Here is a 19863-nt window from a genome sequence, read left to right as displayed (position 1 = left end):
GGAAGCTTGAGAAGTCCATTTATGGACTTAAGCAAGCATCTCACAGATGGAATCTTTGCTTCGATGAGAAAGTCAAAGAGTTTGGATTTGTACGAAGCAAAGATGAATCATGTGTGTATGTCAAAGCCAGTGGGAGTATAGTTAGCTTCCTCGTATTGTATGTCGATGACATACTACTCATAGGAAACGACATCCAGACTCTGCAGGAAGTTAACTCCTGGCTCGGGAAGTGTTTCGCTATGAAGGACATCGGAGAGGCTTTCTATATTTTGGGAATAAGGATAGTGAGAGACCGAAGTAAGAGACTAATAGGACGTAGTCAGGATACTTACTTGGACAAGGTGCTAAAACGTTTTAGTATGGAAATCTCGAAGAAGGGAGAATTACCGATCCAAAGTAATGCCAAGCTGAATAAGACTCAAAGTATGAGTACCGAAGCAGAGATAGCAGAGATGAGCTGAGTACCTTACGCTTTCGCATTTGGCTCGATCGTGTATGCTATGACTTGTACTCTCCCAGATGTGGCCTTCTCTTTGAGCATGGTCAGTAGATATCAGGGGAACCCTGGCAGAGCAAATTAGACCACAGTCAAGAATATCCTTAAGTACCTTCCCAGGACCAAGGAATGGTTTTTAGTCCTCAGAGGGAGTGATGACTTAAAGGTGCGTGGGTATAGTGACTCTAGTATCTAGACTGACAGGGACAACTACCGTTCACAGTCGGGCTTGGTCTTTACCCTTAATGGAGGAGCAGTGACTTGATAAAGTTCCAAGCAAGAAATCGTAGCTGACTCAACATGCGAATCAGAGTACATTGTAGCGAGCGAAGCGTCAAAGGAGGAAATATGGTTGAAGAACTTCATTGGAGACCTTGGAGATGTACCTTCCATAAAGGAGCCTATGGAAATTTTCTATGATAATGAAGGAGTGGTTGCCTTGATCAAGAAACCAAGGGATCATGGTAGATCTTGACATATCGATAGAAAATATCACTTTATTAGACATCGGGTAGAAGGACTCCTCGTAGTAAAGAGGATATCATCAGAGGATAACCCAGCAGATCCTCTTACGAAGGGACTGAGTAGGGTTAAGCACTTGCAGCACGCTAGGAGCATTGAGCTGAAGGACGATGTTCGTTTGGATTAGATAGTTTAGAAACGTGTAATAGATAAATGTAATCGACATTTGATAATTAAGTAAAGGAGTATTATTTATTAGTACAGTCACTGTCTTGTATTGATTGTTTAACAATTATTTTCCTTTGCATGTTTTGACTTCCTGAATAATTAAGTTAATTAAGAATAATCGAATTATTCAAAAGGTCCATAGTCGTACATATGTTAGAAGTAGGTATGAATGAAGACTGTCGTGAATTGGTGTGTAGATTGTATGATAGGTATTAGACATAACAAAGGTTTGTTACAACGTTCGTGAGTGCTTATGAATAATAAGTTTTGAGCATTGGAATAAACCCGCGCTTGCTGGTATCACTTCATGGAATTTATCACGAGTGATCGCAAGACGATAATATCGTATGCTCTTAAAACCAAGATATATGATTTATTGTTTGCTAATTGATTGTGCATTGATAATGCGAAACCGCATCAGTAAATTGATGTCATAAAACGAATTGTTGTGTATAATTTGATTAGTGAGTAGTAAATGTATATACGTCGAATTTGATCTGTTTCTTTTATCCTAAGAGGGTAAAAGCGATATCAGGGCCCCTCGATGATTTGATTTGACTTATGTGTCGGGCCCGGTCACGACTGAATTGATGTGTTCAATTAGGTTCTATGTTAAATGAATCCGAGATCAAGAAACAAACTGATGGACAAGAAGTATAACTATGTTCCATGAGATTGTCCGCACGATATCTAAAATAAAGGACTATACGATCCCTTATCTAAAGGACAGGTTGCTGATAATATCAGAGTTCAACAATGTCTTTGAGAGCTACGATTGCTAATCGAGTTATACTTACATTTTTGGTCACTAGACTTAACCAAGTGGGAGACTGTTTGATTAGTGTCTAAGCCCGTAACCATATTTGGTAAGTACGTGACCCAGTTGTGCATGGTCCTTTTGGGTTGCCTTCACCAAAGCAACTTGATTGCAGAAATAATAGAGAAAGAGGTTATTATGATTTATTAATATATTATAAGAATAGTATATTAAAGGGGAAATTAGATTTGTTTAATTAGTATTGGTCAATAATTAATTAAGAATTAATTATGTGATCAAATGTAATTAATTAAACTAGAGGGGTTGAATTGTAATTATGTGATAGTTGCAAATTAGGGCATTGGATGCTCCAAGGAAGGGGTGGACGAATTCAAGGTGATAAGGCCTTAGAATTCGTCCATGATAAGGATTCAAGGGTTATCTTATGGACTGCTTGGTGGGCAAGTAACCAGATAAGGATAAGGACTGAAACACTAATTTCTACCATATATAAAGACCCCTTAGGCCTTAGAAAATTGGCCACTTGATCCCTAATAGAACTAGAGCCGATTTTTGCCTCTCCTCCTCCTCCTCTCTCTCTCTCTCTCTCTCTTGCCTCTCCAATTGCTTGTGGTGTTTGTGAGCCATTAGAGGTACTACACTTGTGGTACTTGCTATCCAAGACAAGGAGATTGAAGATTTGTGTTGTTATTACAATATAGCAACAAGAGGTATGTAATCCCTCTTACTATATTTGTTTCGAAATACATAGGTGCATGCTAGGGTTCTTCTTGTGTTCATAAAGTTGTGTATCTAATAGAGAAAACATAGATCCAAATCTAAGGTTGCATGCACACATAGGATCATTATATACCTATAAACACTACTAGAAAAACAGCCTTTTACGACGCTCATTGCGCGTCGTAAAAGGCTCAGACGACGCGCAAATGCGCGTCCAGGAAGGCCCTGTCATAAAAGAGATGACGCGCTTTTGCGCGTCGTCTATAGACGACGCGCATTTACGACGCTCATTTACGACGCGCATTTACCACGCGCAATGCGTATCAAGGAAGACCCTGTCATAAAGGAAGACGACACGCATTCGCGTGTCATAACCTTACGACGCGCGTGTTAATGACACGCAATGCGTATCAAGAAAGCCCCTGTCAAGAAAGGCCATGTCATAAATGAAGATGACACACATTTTTGCGTATCATAATCTTAAATGTTTAAAAAAAATATTATTTATAGATTTACTAATTTTCAAATTAAATAATACATTAAAAATCTCATAATACAAAATAAAATACCATAAATAACAAAGATAATTCATTTCACTAATATGTCAAATACAAATAATTATTCCAATAGTGAGTAAATGTTATAATAAAATGAACTCATTTATATACAATTGCATTATCTAGCTTACTATGTGCCAACAACTCTCTATGTGTTTACTTTTGCTTGAGTCTCGTTTCCTCCAAAGCTTCTAAATCACAAACCTTTTTAAACATACTAGAGACAGGATCCAATCCATGGAGTATTTTTGGAAAATAGTCTGAACATTCTTGACAAATCATCAACCTGCAAGTGAAGGGTAGAAAGGGAAGAAACAAATGTTCACAACCAGTAAGAAATCTAAACACTAGAAGTTTCATAGTGATTGTTGATTCCTATAAACTCAAATGTGAGATGAGAGGCTTGTTCACAACCAGTAAGAAATACTAAGTAGAAAGAAACAAATCAGCACCGTTTTCTGCTTCTGCTGCAAGCAGTAATATGGAGCGTGACCCACGACAGATGAGGCAGTCATCTCCTTGAAAGCTAAATACATATGTTCTCGCAAAACTAACATAAAAAAACAAACAATAATGAGAATAATTTGTGGCATTCATCACCTTTAGTATCCAGCCACAAATCAGGACCAATTCATCCATCAAACACACAATCAGCACTCAGCAAGCCCACTCCACTACCCTCTCCAACAGCAAGTCAAAGTAAGCATCATCCAAGTGTTAGTGCCAAAAAAATCAAAACATTCATTAATTTTAACGTGTTGGGAGGAGAGCAATTAGGTAAAAGGATTGAGAAATTCGTACCCATGCTTATCTTAGCAAACTTGGTTTGGAACACCTGCACAATAAAATATAAATTATCAAAAGACTAAATGACTATCTTACCCTTACATTGAAAAGTCAAAGTGCCAATTTAATATGAAACATGGGTATGATTGTATAAAAAACGGACCTTGAAGCCAGTGTCACCTAGATTGAAGTAGAATCTCTCCTGGTATCCTGGAAAAAAAAACAAGGGACTATTTATTTTAATTAAACTTACATAAAATATAAGAGATTCTTTATGCTGATTATATGTGTAGATAATTAGAAACTTAACTGAAAGCATTTTAAGTCCGGGGAGGGATAATATTAGGTCCATATGTAGGAAAAGTATCTGAAGTACATCACCTGAAATCAATCGACAACCACAACTCGAGCCTGGTCGTGATTATAGCTCAACTGCCACCTTCACATTCCCGTCAGAAGTTTGTTAATCAAATATGATCACTCTTGGACACGGGCATTAAACTTAATAAAGAATAAAATTTTGCTTTCCATTTGCTTTTCTTATTACGACATTATAATTTAAAAATCTTCTACATATCCTTTCTATTTGGATAAAATATGTTATAAATGGTATATATTTTTCAAAGAAAGCACATTGCTATCAGTTGCATTCATTTTTTTATCTCAAGAAATGTCTAGATTTTCATTAATTGGTAAACAAATTTAAGTTTTGTTCAGTTTTTACCTGATTGTACTTGGCTAAGCGCTCTCCACGAGAAGGAGAGCCTGCTTTGATTTGACAAGAGGCAAGACCAACCACCAGGTCAACAATGAAAGAATCATCTATATCCCCACTTCTCTATGATATCACCACCATAACTTGGAACCATCATAACCGGTCAGCAGATTCATACACATTTGAGAGGTTAAAACATCTTAGAAAACTTCCTCAGGGCATTATGGTCACATAAATGCTATACATCATCTTCCTCAGGCAGTTTCACTGCTGTGTAAATAACTGCACCAGCTAGTGCGCCAAGGATGGGAGCTGTAAGGTAGATCCATATGCCTTTGTAGTTATTTGCAGCTATTGCTGGTCCCAAGGTTCTTGCTGAGTTCATTGATGCTCCTGTCAGTGGCCTATATCATTTCAACAAAGGGAAAAATGTGAACAAAGAGGTTACCCCTTTTTTTAAAAAAAAAAAAAAAAAACTTCTATCAACATACCCAGTTATCAGAATATTAAGAAGGTTCAATTTATACGTACCCATCTATAAGAATATTAAGCATGACAGTTGCCCCCACAGCTATTCCCGCTAGCTCGCCAACCTGTGGTGAAATAAAAATCAGGTTACAGTTATTTGAATAATTGCAAAATTTGTCTATGTTCATGTATATGTAAAATTTCCATAGCCAATTTTATATTAATACTATAAAATAATAAATATATATATATATATATATATATATATATATATATATATATATATATATATATATATATTACCCGTGAAGACCAGGGGTAGATGGGCGATATACACTTGTTAAGCCTAATTGTCTAGCAGCTGAAGCAGTGGTTTCGCTAATGCATGCAACAGAACCCTCCCATGTCCGTGGTTCAGGTAGAAAATCCACCGAAGCACTGTTGCATGATAAAGATTAACAGATTAGAGGTCATTTTTTTGGATTTATTTTTCAGGTTTTATGTTTTTTTGGTTGCATAAAGCAATAAAAATAGCAATGAAAGAAATGGTGTCTTCTTGAAGTCAAAGTCCATGAAAGCATGAGGAAGATATTTGTTGAATTTCGCAATATATTATAACAAAAAAGTTCGAGAACTTTATATCTAAGAATACAAATTATTGGAGTGTAATGGAGACTGAGAAAACCTCTAAATAAATAATCAGATAAGCTTCGGTTCGGTTAAGCTTTTTAAATTAGGTCATAAAACAAAGCATTGAACTAACCCCAAAAAAAACCTGTGAAACTCCTTCAAAATTTACAAACAAAAAAATATTTATATTTATATTTAAAAACATGTGAAACTCCAAAAAAAAAAAAAAAAACAGGTGGCATAATTAATAGAAAATGATCTTACTTTAATTGGATGCACGGCTATTGAAGACAAACTTCAAGAAGGGTAAGAAAGAAGCTGCAGCAACACCTCAACCCCTGCTGCAACAACATTTCCATTAACCCAAGGACAGAAGAAATTATGATGCTTAATTGGATCAAACTCAACTACTTCTTCAAAGTTGCTTTCCCCATTTGGAGGCCCTAAATACCAAAATATATAAATAAAATAAAAAAGATTAAATGTTCAATCATTTTTAATAGAAAAAAGGACTCTAACCTAGCCCATTTGCAGGAGGCTCACATGGTTATACATTCATGCTCTTTATGTTACATTTTCATAATCTCAGGTTCGTGAAATGGCAATGGTTTCTGCTGTTCAGGAAGCCCAGAAAGATAATCTCAGAAACTTTAGTGACTACATGATGACAGTGTTAGAGGTTAGTTTCTACACAAAGTCAAAGTTACACTTCAATTCTGTATTCTGATATCTACTAAATTACCCTTTTACCGCCTGTTTAATACTAAATTACCTATTTTTTTTCTATCTGTCAGGATGACTGGCAAAAGGAAAAAAGGGACTTTCTTCACAGCTTGAGCCGCATCTCCAGTTTAGCAAGGACCAATGTAACTGATTCAAGCATTGGGGCTAACCGATCAGGGCCAATATTATCTCTATTTTCTAGTCCTCACATTTCATCTGGTCCTTCTAACATGGAGCTTTTGGCAATAGTTGATAAAAAGGCTGCAACATATGTCCAGGTTGTGAGAAAACTCAATGATGCAAGAAAACGTAGTTTAGAATATAAAGTAAGTCCATCAACTTATCATACTTTTATTACTCGATTTATTTATTAATGTGTATTTTGTTCCATTTTTCAGTCAGCTACTGCTTTTAAGAATGCATATGATCACAATCCTGGCCTGGATTCTTCTAGTGGTAACTCAGTTACCATGAACAAGATCTGGCATCTAATTCAGGTACACATTGTTTTCATATGTAGAAGATTGCTCTTTCAAGCATTTTGTCGATCACTTGGAGTGCATATATGCTCTCTTTTTTCTGACCCATTTACTTTAATTGTACATTTATAACCATCGAAAACAAATGCCAAAATCACATACTTTAAGCATCGATTCATTGTAAAATATAAAATAAAACATCAAACTGAGGTTCAACAAAATAACATTAAGAGAGGGGTAGAGATTTTCGAGATGATCTACAGGGGATGAAGAAATAAAGTTCTTCTGTTCAAAAATAAAACCAAACAGATTCATCACTCTCAACATTTTAAAGACAAACATCAAGTAGTTAAACACAAATTTTAAACTGAAATTTAATCAATATAATGAAAAATCAGAAAAAACATACTCACAGTAGTAGTCGTGGCGGCCGTAGTTGTCGACTCCGCCATCATAAACTTTTTTGTTGAAGAAATAGGAGATGGTAGAAGCGTCCTTTTCATAGCATAGTAACACCTCCCATTCCTGGGAGAAATAGGAGATCGTAGTTGTCGGCCGTAGTTAAACACAATTTTTGTTGAAGAAAGGAAACTTCAATTAAACGAACAACTTTACCATATTTGGGAGAAAAAATCGGGAATGGGTTACTATTAACGAACCTTAGAGAGTTTATCGCCACCAAGATGATGCAGATGCACGAAAAAAACCAGAATCCTTTTTTCTTGATTGAGAAGATGAAGTTGAGGGATGAATGAGAAGTCGTGTTCCCCTAATTTGCTGAATGGATGAAGAAATAGGACCAAGGCTAGAAGTGCAACTAGACTAGGGTTTGTAAACATGGGGAGTCATTGTAGATGGAGTAAGGTAGAGGTGAAGAGGAGTGAGCGAGGTACTTCAAAATTTTGGGGGATTTTCCATGTTTCTAGTGGTGGCGGCTGCTAGGTTTTACAGAGAGTAGCAGGGGAGAAAATGAAAGAAGATATTACTATTTCAAATGTGTTATGTTTGATTAGGGTTTGCACATAGAAGGAAGTGAAAGTCGATCGGAGAAGAAGGGGTTTGCAGAGAGAAAGAAGGGAGAGAATGAAGTCGATTTGGCGGGTGTAGAGAGTAGAGAGGAAGAGGAAGCGGGTGTTCAAAATTTTGGGGGATTTAGTTTCCCCCCTGAGTCCCAGAAACGCGCGTTTATTAAAATTATAAAGCGACATTTGTAGAGGACGCCCTTTTTATTATAGGTGCCCTCCGTGTTTTTAATATTTTTACATGAGACACTAGTTTAAGGGCACTCAGTAATGCGCGACCTAAATCCTTAAAATTTTTGAAGAGATGACACTTTTTTAATGTCGCTCTCTAATGCGTAACATAAATCAAAGAGCGTCGTGTTTTGCGCGTCGTAAAAGGCCTTTTTTCTAGTAGTGAAAGGAAGCATTTTTCCTTTCACCACATTCATTTGAAACTCTCATTCTTATTTCCTTTCACCACATTTATTTGAAACTCTCATGACTTTTCAATTTCTTTCTAATAATAATTATAATTTGGTAAATTAGGTTAAATAAATATCAAACCTAATGTGTAATCATACATAAACTAAATTTCAATATTAAAATAATATCTTTATTATATTGATAAAATTATGTTTTTTAACTTTTAACATATTATATTTAATTTATTAGTTTTAATATATTTTTGGATGTACACCATTATCATTTTATAATTTTGGAACAATTTATATAAGATTCTTCAATGATTAATTTAAATATAACATTACATGGTCAACTTAAATATAAAATTTAGTTTAACTTAAACAACCCAAATAAAATTTTATAAATAGATAAAATTGATAAATTGTAGTGTCTTTATAATAATGATTATAAGTTTGTTAATGAGGTTAAATAAATATCAGACCTAAAGTGTAATCATAAATAGACTAAATTTCAATTTTAAAATAATATATTTTACTTCTATTTATAAACTTTTGTCTTTAAATTTTAACATATTATACTTAATTAATTAGATTTAGAATGTTGTTGTTTGTAACCATTATCAGTTTAGTACTACAACTTTTGAATAGTTTGGACAAAATACTTCAATTTTTAATTTAAATATAACATTACTCAACATAAATTTATAAATTTCAGTGATAAATAGTTAAAAGTGATAAATTATAGTGATAAATACAAAAACTAAATTGTATTATCAATTTAACTAAAATATTTCCTAAAGATATTTTTATAATCATTAAAAGTTTTCAAATAAGTAGCTTAAAATAACTTACAATAACAAAAGTTAAAAATAACTTTATATAAATAAATATTTTGTTACCTTTAAAATAAAAAAATAATGTCTGATGTTTTAAATAATTATGATGATAGAAATTAAAAAGTAAGCAAATAACTTCTAAAAATTAATTAACAATAACAACAACTATAAATAACATTAAACCATATATAATATTTAATGTTATTAATGTGTAACTCGTTGAGAGAAATCACTCAAACGATTGGGATTATAAAGTTATAATATATATATATATATATATATATATATATATATATATATATATATATATATATATATATATATATATATATATATATATATATATATATATAATCATATAATTCAAAATAATCAATATATTATATCAATTTAGTATGAGAATTATTATATCAAATTTAACAACAACGTTATTGTTATATTAAAAAAAACATATATTTGTAAAGACTTCAACTATATAAGTGTTTCCATGTATTACAATGTCAACTCAAATATAAATTTCAGTTCTATTTAAAAAACCAAATAATATTTTGTAAATAGTTAAAAGTGATAAATGCAAAAACTAAATTTTAATCTCAAATTAACTAAAGTATTTCCGAAATATATTTTTATAATCATTAAAAGTTTCGAATAAGTAGTTTAAAATAACTTAAAATAACAATAGTTAAAAATAACTCTATATAAATGATTATATTGTTAGGTTTAAAATAGAAAAACAATATTTGATGTTTTAAATAATTATAATGATAGTATTTAAGACATTAAGCAAACAAATTTTAAAAAATAAATTAACTAACATTAAATCATATATTATATATAATTTTATTCGTGTGTAACTCACGGATATAAGTCATTCAACCAATTGAGATTATGAAGTTATAATAGATGTATATATTATCATATAATTCAAAATAGTCAATATATTATATATCAATTTAGTATACAAGTTATTATATCAAATTTAACAACGTTATTTAAATATTAAAAAAAACATATATTTGTAAAACTTCAACTTTATAGGTTTTTCTGCGCAACGCGCAAGCATTCGCCTAGTTGTTTGTATAAAACCCATCAAAATTTTCATCTTCAAAAAGTGTGGTGCATAAAACCTTCAAAGCAAAACATATCAATGTAGGAAAGCATACGCCACATTTGTAACAAAGAGTAGATTAAAATGTCATATTTTACCACTCACAACATGATTAGTGAAGCCCACGACGTGAGTATGGTATAATATAATATTGACTACGTTATGTAATCCAGCTCACGACGTGAGATGTAAAGGCTCACGTCGTGAAAACTGGGTCTTCACATGTTGCAGATTTGCAGAAAGTCTTCTTTTGAAATAGAATGCAATTGATCTCTTAATGGATTAAGACTCTTCTAAGACCCTTATTTTTCTGGAACCCTTTCTTTTCTCTAATATCTCTTTGCACATGAAATTCACCCCACACTAATAAGAGATTATGGGCTTCGACTCGTTCCTCTAAAACAAACGGTTCTCTCGTTCGCTCTCGTCTTTTTATTTTCTTCTATTGATACTCTAACAATTCTGCGACCAAAACAAACATTTGGTGGAAAGTAGAAAACAAACATCACATAATTTAGTTACAAGTTTTAAAACATACAAAATAAAAATAAAAACTCACAAAATAAAACACACCAAAATAACAAAGAAAATAAAATGACTAAAAATAAAATGGATAAAATTATTTTTCATCTCCGTCGTCTCTCGCTCCCCTGGTCTTTGCGTTATCCCCTTGTCACGACCAATACTCGCTCCACGAAGGACAAATAAGGTATTGATTTCCCAAATTAGATGGTTTCTCAATGTTAAAGTGTTGAATCATGTTCTCCATAGTACCACCTTACAATTCATGTTCATGCTCATTCTGTTAAGAGACGGTCCTCCTCCCATGGGAGCATTTTGTTGCACCAGTCGACCTCTAACACCTCTCCCTCGCACATTCCTTCTTCCTCTTTGTCTTGGTTGTTCCTCGTGATTATTTAATGGTTCTTCTTTGTCTTCCGTGGGTATCACATATCCCTGTAACACCCCGGATTCCAAGGTATTATTTTTATTCTTTTATTTTTGGGTGATTGTGAGGAAACTCGGCGAGTTGGAGTCTAAACTCGCCGAGTAGGATCGCGGTTTTGTGCGCGGGTTCGCGTCTGGACTCGGCGAGTCCAAAAGTGGACTCGGCAAGTCCACGTTGTTTAATGAAACCCTAATTTCCAGGGTTTGAGACCTATTTAATGGGGTTTATGGAAAGGCAAAGGAGATTCTAGCTAAGAGGAGCCAAGGGAGGTGGACATCCTTCGATTTTGGAGCCCAGAGCATCATTTTGGAGGTATATTTTGGCTCCCTTTTCTGTTGTTATGATGAACATGGGGGTTTAGGGTTTCTTGACCCCTTTGTTGGTTAGATTTGATGTCCATTTCATCCCTATTTGTAATGAGGCTTGAGATGGGATCCATAGAGGTCCAGAGAAGCTTTATTCCTTAAGCTTTATGAGGATTCATGGGAGTTTTGACGTAGAGTTATGTGATATGGGGCTAAAACATCATTTAGGAGTAAATAGTTGTTGTTTAAGCACCAAGGTTTGGACTTTACGTGATTATCATGCTTGGGGAGGCCAGATCTATTATTGTATGTAACATATCTGACCTCAGAAGTGAGTTTGAGTTTGTGCATGGCATGGACTCGCCGAGTCTGAAGAATAGACTCGACGAGTAGCATGAAGTTTGCCCGTAACCACTCAGCGAGTGGTCTTGTTGAGTTGAGGGGTCGACTCAGTGATCAGGGAGAGTCAGGGGGGACTGAGTCAAGCCGGAACTCGTCGAGTTGATCTTGAGACTCGGCGAGTTAAGTCGTGGTGGCCCCGTGATTTATGCCAGGTGAAACTCGTCGAGTCAAAGAAGTACTCGGCGTGTCAAGAGAGGATCCAAGGGAGTCAGTGGACACGTATAGACTCGCCGAGTTGCCCTAGTGCACTCGCCGAGTCCGGTGAAAGTTGATCTGTAGGGTTGAGTTCAGTTGTATTTATGAGTGTATTACTTTGTGTGATTAGGCGGAGGCTAGATCACATTTATTCCGAGACAGATATTTACCGAGATACACGAGGTGAGTCTTCTCTCTATACTTTACCTTGAGTAGGTAACCAGAGTTATGTGACAGAGTATTTGTATGCTATGTATGTTATGTGTTGTATTGCATTATTTCTATATGATTTATGTTGTGCATGTTTATAGAGTTAGAACTGGAAGGTTCACAGAGTTAGAACCAGAGGGTTCACAGAGTTGGGTCCACGAACCCACAGAGTTGTAGCCTCGAGTGGCTAATATGTGTTATGTGTGGTATTTTGGGGAACTTACTAAGCTTTGTGCTTACAGTGTTTGGTGTTATTTGTTTCAGGTACTAGTGAGGATCGCGGGAAGGTGCCGACCTGATCAGTACACACACGGGATTTTTATGTTATGAGATCTTGGGATTGTTATATGCTATGAATTTGAGTTTCAAACAATGATTCTTTTTATGAATAATAAATGAATTATGTTTTTATAAATTTTGAAAAATTGTATTGAAATTTAGGTTGTTACAAGTTGGTATCAAAGCCTTGGTTTGAGGGATTCGAGTACACCTTCAGGCGTATTTGAACTCAAACTGAGGATTCAAAAAATATTATCAAAAGAGAACCAAGTTTTCTAAAAAGAGGAAATGATTTTTTAGAAAACGTAGAGCAGAGTTGTGTGTACGATCAGTCAGCGCCCCAACAGTGATTTCCAAAAATATCCTTATGTTGTATGATTATGAGATTGATTTGATGTATTCTTGTGCTAGAGTGGGCTAGGTATTCCTATTAGGACTAGAGAGGCCTGATTTTTGATGCCTTAGCCTAGGGGGAGGTGAGCTGCTATGAGATGCTTGAGAGTGAGTAGGTAGCAGTGAAGAGTTATGAGAGATCTATAGAGAGTGGAATATGCATAATAGAGTACTTGGGACTTGGGATCCTAAGAGGAGGACTTAGGGTGTACACTGATACGGTGTGGACAGTAGTATTGGGACCGTACTACTGAAAACACCGGAGCGGTGTACAATTCAAGTAAGAATCTTCAGGATGCCAGAGATCAAGGAGGGATGCGTTATCGAGTGCGAGTATGCTCGAATGAATTTCTAATATATCGTATGTTGTATTTCAGAGGTAGATCATGGTGAGGACACGACTTATGCCAGAGAGCAGCAAGACTAGTGATGAGGAGATCCACCGGATCATCCATAAGGAGGTGGTTGCGGCCATCAGGGCAGAGAAACCAGAGATGTTCGGGTCTATTAAGACCATGCTGATTGAGACTTTTGATGAGCGTTATGCCTCTCGTTCTGAGGTTGTTGTCGCAGCGGCCACTGCAGCCGTCGCTGCTGCTAGGCTGCAAGGGGGTGACTCGTTGTTGTTCAGGGAGTTCAGCAACATGAAGCCACCAGAGTTTGATGGGATGCAGGATCCAATTGCAGCGATGAGATGGGTATCTAACATTGAGGGATGTTTCTATACTTGCTCGTGTTCAGAGCACTTGATGGTTCGGTTTGCGCAGAACCAACTTCGCCTAGGGGCGAAGGACTGGTGGAAGTTCGCGACAGCACACTATTCTCCAGCAGAGCTTACTGCGGTGACCTGGGAGAGGTTCACCACCATGTTTCGTGATGAGTACGTTCCCTCGGTGGAACAAGATCGGTTGGCACAAGAGTTTTTGACCATCAAGCAGGGTACGGAGTCTCTAACGGCTATTACTAGGATGTTTCATGAGAGGGCAATGTTCTGCCCTGAACACGTGTCTACTGAGCAGGCATGAATGAGCCGTTATTTGAGTATTTTGAGGAGAGACATTCAGGAGTTCGTGGCGAACTCCTCATACCGAACATTTTCCAAACTTCAGGTAAATGCTCGGAAGAGGGAGATCGAACTAGAGACTCGGGCGAGGGAGGAGGCGGAGTCTTAGGGGAGGTATCGGCGACCGACACAATCTCAGCTGGCAGCCAAGTAGGCAAAGCCCGCTGATTCCAGGGCAGGGAGCCAGAAGGGCCGCACTTGTGGGAAGTGCGGCAAGGGTCATGATGGAGTTTGTAGAGCGGGATCTTGCTACAAGTGTGGCAAGGAGGGGCATATGGCCAAAGACTGCCCAAAGGGGTTTGCAGTGTGTTTTCACTGCAACCAGATTGGACACCGGAAGGCAAAGTGTCCGCTGTTGCGAGGGACTACCCAGGGAGCAGCACAAGGATCTGCCCCTACTGCTATCAGAGCTACTGAGAGCCGGCCAGTGAAGGCCGATGTACCAAAGGCGCGAGTAAGAGCCTTCCAGTTGACCGCGGAGGAGGTCCGCGTAGCGCCCGATGTCGTGGCTGGTATGTATTCTTTCATGTAATTATTTAATGTTTATGATTTTATGCTTACATTATGATATGCGTAGGTACTTTTCTTGTGAATTCTATACCTGATTTGGTGTTATTTGACTCGGGTGCGAGTCGATCTTTTATATCATTGGCCTTCAGTCGACACATCAGTATTAGTCGATAGCGTTGAGTCAACCTCTGAGAGTTTCCATCGCCGATGAGAGAGTAGTGTATGCCATGGAGGTGATTCGAGGATATGTACTTGAGATTTTCGGTGTAGAGTTTCCTATTGATTTGGTCCCGATCACGATGGGGGACGTTTGTGTCATCGTAGGCATGGATTGGTTGAGAAGATTTGGAGCAGTTATCAACTGCGAGCGACAGCTGGTGACTATACGATACCCAAGTGGGGGAGTTCTTACTATGTACGGTGAGGGTACCCGTCCCGATTCAGCGTTTTGTTCGGCTGCTAGAGCGAGGCAAAGTCTACAGCAGGGCTGTAGTGGTTTTGTAGCGTATGTGACGGATACAAGGGTTGGTGCAGGGAGACCGAGTGTGGTCGAGGAGGTCCCGATAGTGTGTGAATTCCCGGATGTTTTCCCTGAGGATTTACCGGGTGTGCCTCCCGAGAGGTAGGTGGAGTTTTGCATTGACTTGATTCCGGGGGCAGCACCTATCGCCAAGCCGCCCTATCGCCTTGCACCACTAGAGATGCAGAAGTTATCCTTGCAGCTTCAGGAGCTGCTAGGTAAGGGGTTTATACGGCCGAGCAGCTCGCCGTGGGGAGCATCGATCCTGTTTGTGACGAAAAAGGATGGTTCGCACCGAATGTGCATAGATTATCGAGAGCTGAATAAGTTAACGGTCAAGAACCGTTATCCTTTGCCGAGGATCGATGATTTGTTCGATCAGATGCAGGGAGCATCTTGGTATTCCAAGATTGATCTGAGATCTGGATATCATCATATGAGGGTGCGCGAGGAGGATATTCAAGACTCGTTATGGGCATTACGAGTTCGTGGTGATGCCATTCAGGCTCACCAATGCGTCTGTAGCATTCATGGATCTTATGAACAGGGTATGCAGACCGATGCTGGATCAATCAGTAATTGTGTTCATTGACGAGATTTTGGTGTATTCAAAGTCCAGGGAGCAGCATGAGGAGCATTTGCGGGAGATCCTCAGTGTGCTGAGAGCGGAGAGGCTTTACGCCAAATTCTCCAAGTGCGATTTTTGGTTACGAGAGGTGTAGTTCCTTGGTCACCTCGTTAACCAAGAGGGGATTTTGGTCGATCCAGCCAAGATCGAGGCGGTAATGAATTAGGAGGTGCTGCAATCTCCTTTTGAGATCAGGAGTTTTCTAGGGTTGGCCAACTATTATCGGAGGTTCATCAGGGATTTCTCCAAGATTGTTGTTCCTCTCACCAGGTTGACCCGGAAGGGTGTGGTGTTCAGTTGGGGCCCAGAGCAGTAGGCCTCGTTTGAGACTCTTTGCCAGAGATTATGCGAAGCCTCGGTGTTGAATCTTCCAGAGGGGATGGAGGACTTCGTGGTGTATTGTAACGCATCGATATCTGGGTTGGGCGCGGTGTTGATGCAGAGGGGGAATGTGATCGCATACACATCGAGGCAGATGAAGCTCCATGAGGCAAGATATCCCACCCACGATCTAGAGTTGGGGGCTGTGGTGTTCGCCCTCAAGATTTGGCACCATTACCTGTATGGGGTTCGGTGTACGATATACACGGATCACAAGAGTTTGAAGTATTTGATGGATCAATAGAATCTGAACATGCATCAGAGGAGATGGTTGGACGTGGTAAAGGATTATGATTGCGAGATCCTGTACCACTCGGGCAAGGCTAATGTGGTGGCCGACGCCCTGAGTCATAGAGCAAAGAGCGCCCCGATTCGGGATATTTGTATGAGATTAACAGTGATGACTCCGGTATTGGACACCATCAGAGGGACTCAGGCTAAGGCAGTGAGATCGGAGAACCGCAAGAGAGAGCGAGTTATCGGGTAGGTGACGAAGTTCGTAACCGATAGCATAGAGCTTATGACCTTCCAGGGTCGGATTTGGGTACCGTTTGTTGGAGGAACGCGTACCATCTTGATGGAGGAGGATCATAAATCGAGATTCTCGATCCATCCCGAAGCCACTAAGATGTATTTAGATCTGAAGAGAGAGTATTGGTGGCCCTGTATGAAGAGAGATACCGCGTGGTTTGTTGAGAGGTGCTTGACCTGTCGTAGGGTTAAGGCTGAGCACCAGAGGCCGCATGCTAAGTTGCATCCGTTGGAGGTTCCCGAATGGAAGTGGGAACGGATTACCATGGATTTTATCACCAAATTGCCATGGACTGCTAGGGGATTCGATGCAATTTGGGTGATTGTGGACAGGTTGACAAAGAGTGCCCACTTCCTTGCTATCAGCGAGAACTCTTCCACAGAGAAGTTGGCCGAGGTGTACGTGAGGGAGGTGGTATCGTGGCATGGGGTGCCGATCTTGATTGTCTCAGACCGAGATGTGCGTTTCACTTCCAGATTCTGGAAGAAATTTCATGAGTAATTGGGTACTAGGTTGCATTTAAGTACCGCATACCACCCCCAGACTGAAGGACAGAGCGAGCGGACGATTCAGACGCTCGAGGATATGCTCCGGGCATGTGTGTTGGATTTCAGTGAGATTTAGGACACGTATTTTCCGTTGGCAGAGTTTTCTTACAACAACAGCCATCATTCGAGCATTGACATGCCGCCCTTTGAGCTGTTGTATGGGAGGAGGTGTCGGACCCCTATCTGCTGGGGAGAAGTAGGGCAGCGCGTGATGGGTAGTACCGAGATCGTGCTTCAGACGACAGAGCAGATCCAGCAGGTCAAACAGAGGTTGTTGACCGCTCAGAGTCGTCAAAAGAGTTATGCGGATAGATGTTGGTCCGAACTTGAGTTTCAGGTCGGTGACTTTGTGCTCCTGAAGGTCTCTCCTTGGAAAGGAGTGATTCGATTCAGGAAGAGGGGCAAGTTGGGGCTCCGATATATTGGTCCCTCCAGGGTGGTCGCGAGGGTAGGCAAGGTTTCCTATCGTTTGGAGTTTCCACCAGAGTTGGGTCAGATTCACGACACTGTCCATGTGTCGCAATTGCGGAAGTACGTAGCCGACGAGTCAGTAGTAGTGCCACTAGAGAATATTCAGGTGGATGTGAGCCTGAATTATGCTGAGAGACCAGTGGTGATTAGAGATCGAAAGATTAAGGTCCTAAGGAATAAAGAGGTGCCACTGGTGCAAGTCCAGTGGTAGCATCGGAAAGGGTCAGAGTTAACTTGGGAGCCGGAGCGTGAGATGCGTGAGTAGCATCTGGAGTTATTTGCGGAGTGAGACTTCGAGGGCGAAGTCTAATTCTAGTGGGGGAGAATTATAATACCCTGGATTCCTAGGTATTATTTTTATTCTTTTATTTTTGGGTGATTGTGAGGAGACTCGGCAAGTTGGAGTCTAAACTCGCCGAGTAGGGTCGCGGTTTTGTGCGCGGGTTCGCGTTTGGACTCGGCGAGTCCAAAAGTGGACTCGGCGAGTCCACGTTGTTTAATGAAACCCTAATTTCAGGATTTGAGACCTATTTAAAGGGGCTTATGGCCGTCATTTGCGGCCGCCAACCCCAGAGAGAAACCCTAAAGAGCTTTTGAGCGTTTTGGGAGAGAGAAGAGGCCATTGTTGACTTTTGAAGCTTGGTTTGGCAAGGCAAAGGAGATTCTAGCTAATAGGAGGCATAGGAGGTGGGCATCCTTCGATTTTGGAGCTCAGAACATCATTTTGGAGGTATATTTTGGCTCCCTTTTCAGTCGTTATGATGAACAGGGGGTTTAGGGTTTCTTGACTCCTTTGTTGGTTAGATTTGATTTCCATTTCGTCCCTATTTGTGATGAGGCTTGAGATGGGATCCATAGAGGTCCAGAGAAGCTTTATGAGGATTCATGGGAGTTTTGACCTAGAGTTATGAGATATGAGGCTAAAACATCATTTAGGAGAAAATAGTTGTTGTTTGAGCACCAAGGTTTGGACTTTACGTGATTATCATGCTTGGGGAGGCCAGATCTATGATTGTGTGGAACAGATCTGACCTTAGAAGTGAGTTTGAGTTTGTGCATGGCATGGACTCGCCGAGTCTGAAGAACAGACTCGGCGAGTAGCATGAAGTTTGCCCGTAACTACTCAGTGAGTGGTCTTCTCGAGTTGAGGGGTCGACTCAGTGAGTCAGGGAGAGTCGGGGGGGGGGGGGACTGAGTCAAACCGGAACTCGCCGAGTTGTTCTTGAGACTCGGCGAGTTGAGTCGTGGTGGCCCCGCGATTTATGCCAGGTGAAAATCATCGAGTCAGAGAAGTACTCGGCGTGTCAAGAGAGGATCCAAGGGAGTCAATGAACACGTATAGACTCGCCGAGTCACCCTAGTGCACTCGCCGAGTCCGGTCAAAGTTGACAGTTGATCTTGTTGACCTTTAGGGCTGAGTTCAGTTGTATTTATGAGTGTATTACTTTGTGTGATTAGGCGGAGGCTAGATCACATTTATTCCGAGACAGATATTTACCGAGATACACGAGGTGAGTCTTCTCACTATACTTTACCTTGAGTAGGTAAACAGAGTTATGTGACAGAGTATTTGTATACTATGTGTTGTACTGCATTATTTCTATGTGATTTATGTTATGCATGTTTATAGAGTTAGAACCGGAAGGTTCACAAAGTTAGAACTAGAGGGTTCACAGAGTAGGGTCCACGAACCCACAGAGTTATAGCCTCGAGTGGCTAATATGTGTTATGTGTGGTATTTTTGGGAACTCACTAAGCTTTGTGCTTACAGTGTTTGGTGTTATTTGTTTCAGGTACTAGTGAGGATCGCAGGAAGGCGTCGTCCTGATCAGTACACACACGGGATTTTTATGTTATGAGATCTTGGGACTGTTATATGCTATGAATTTGAGTTTCAAACAATGATGATTTTTATGAATAATAAATGAATTATGTTTTTATAAATTTTGAAAAATTGTTTTGAAATTTACGGTGTTACAATCCCCCACCTACATTTACCACAACCCGCATAAGACCCAAAAATTTAGTCGTCAAACCAGAGTCCTTGAAATGCGTCAAATTCCGGAAA

At 39.1% G+C, this 19863-nt stretch overlaps 1 long non-coding RNA gene across 1 annotated transcript; it reads right to left on the bottom strand.

Moving 5' to 3' along the window:
• Positions 1–3648: 3648 nt before the first annotated feature.
• LOC145013968 (uncharacterized) lies at positions 3649–4240 on the bottom strand. Its single transcript, XR_013665349.1, has 3 exons — positions 4191–4240; positions 4043–4076; positions 3649–3915 (listed from the first exon to the last, which is right to left on the bottom strand). It is a non-coding gene; the product is annotated as an uncharacterized LOC145013968 (long non-coding RNA).
• Positions 4241–19863: the final 15623 nt, after the last annotated feature.

This window comes from Lactuca saligna, chromosome 9 (assembly GCF_052625555.1).
Source record: "Lactuca saligna cultivar CGN05327 chromosome 9, ASM5262555v1, whole genome shotgun sequence".
Classification (NCBI taxonomy): domain Eukaryota; kingdom Viridiplantae; phylum Streptophyta; class Magnoliopsida; order Asterales; family Asteraceae; genus Lactuca; species Lactuca saligna.
The sequence above is the reverse complement of the archived record's forward strand: the minus strand, read 5'-3'. Positions and strand labels throughout refer to the sequence as shown.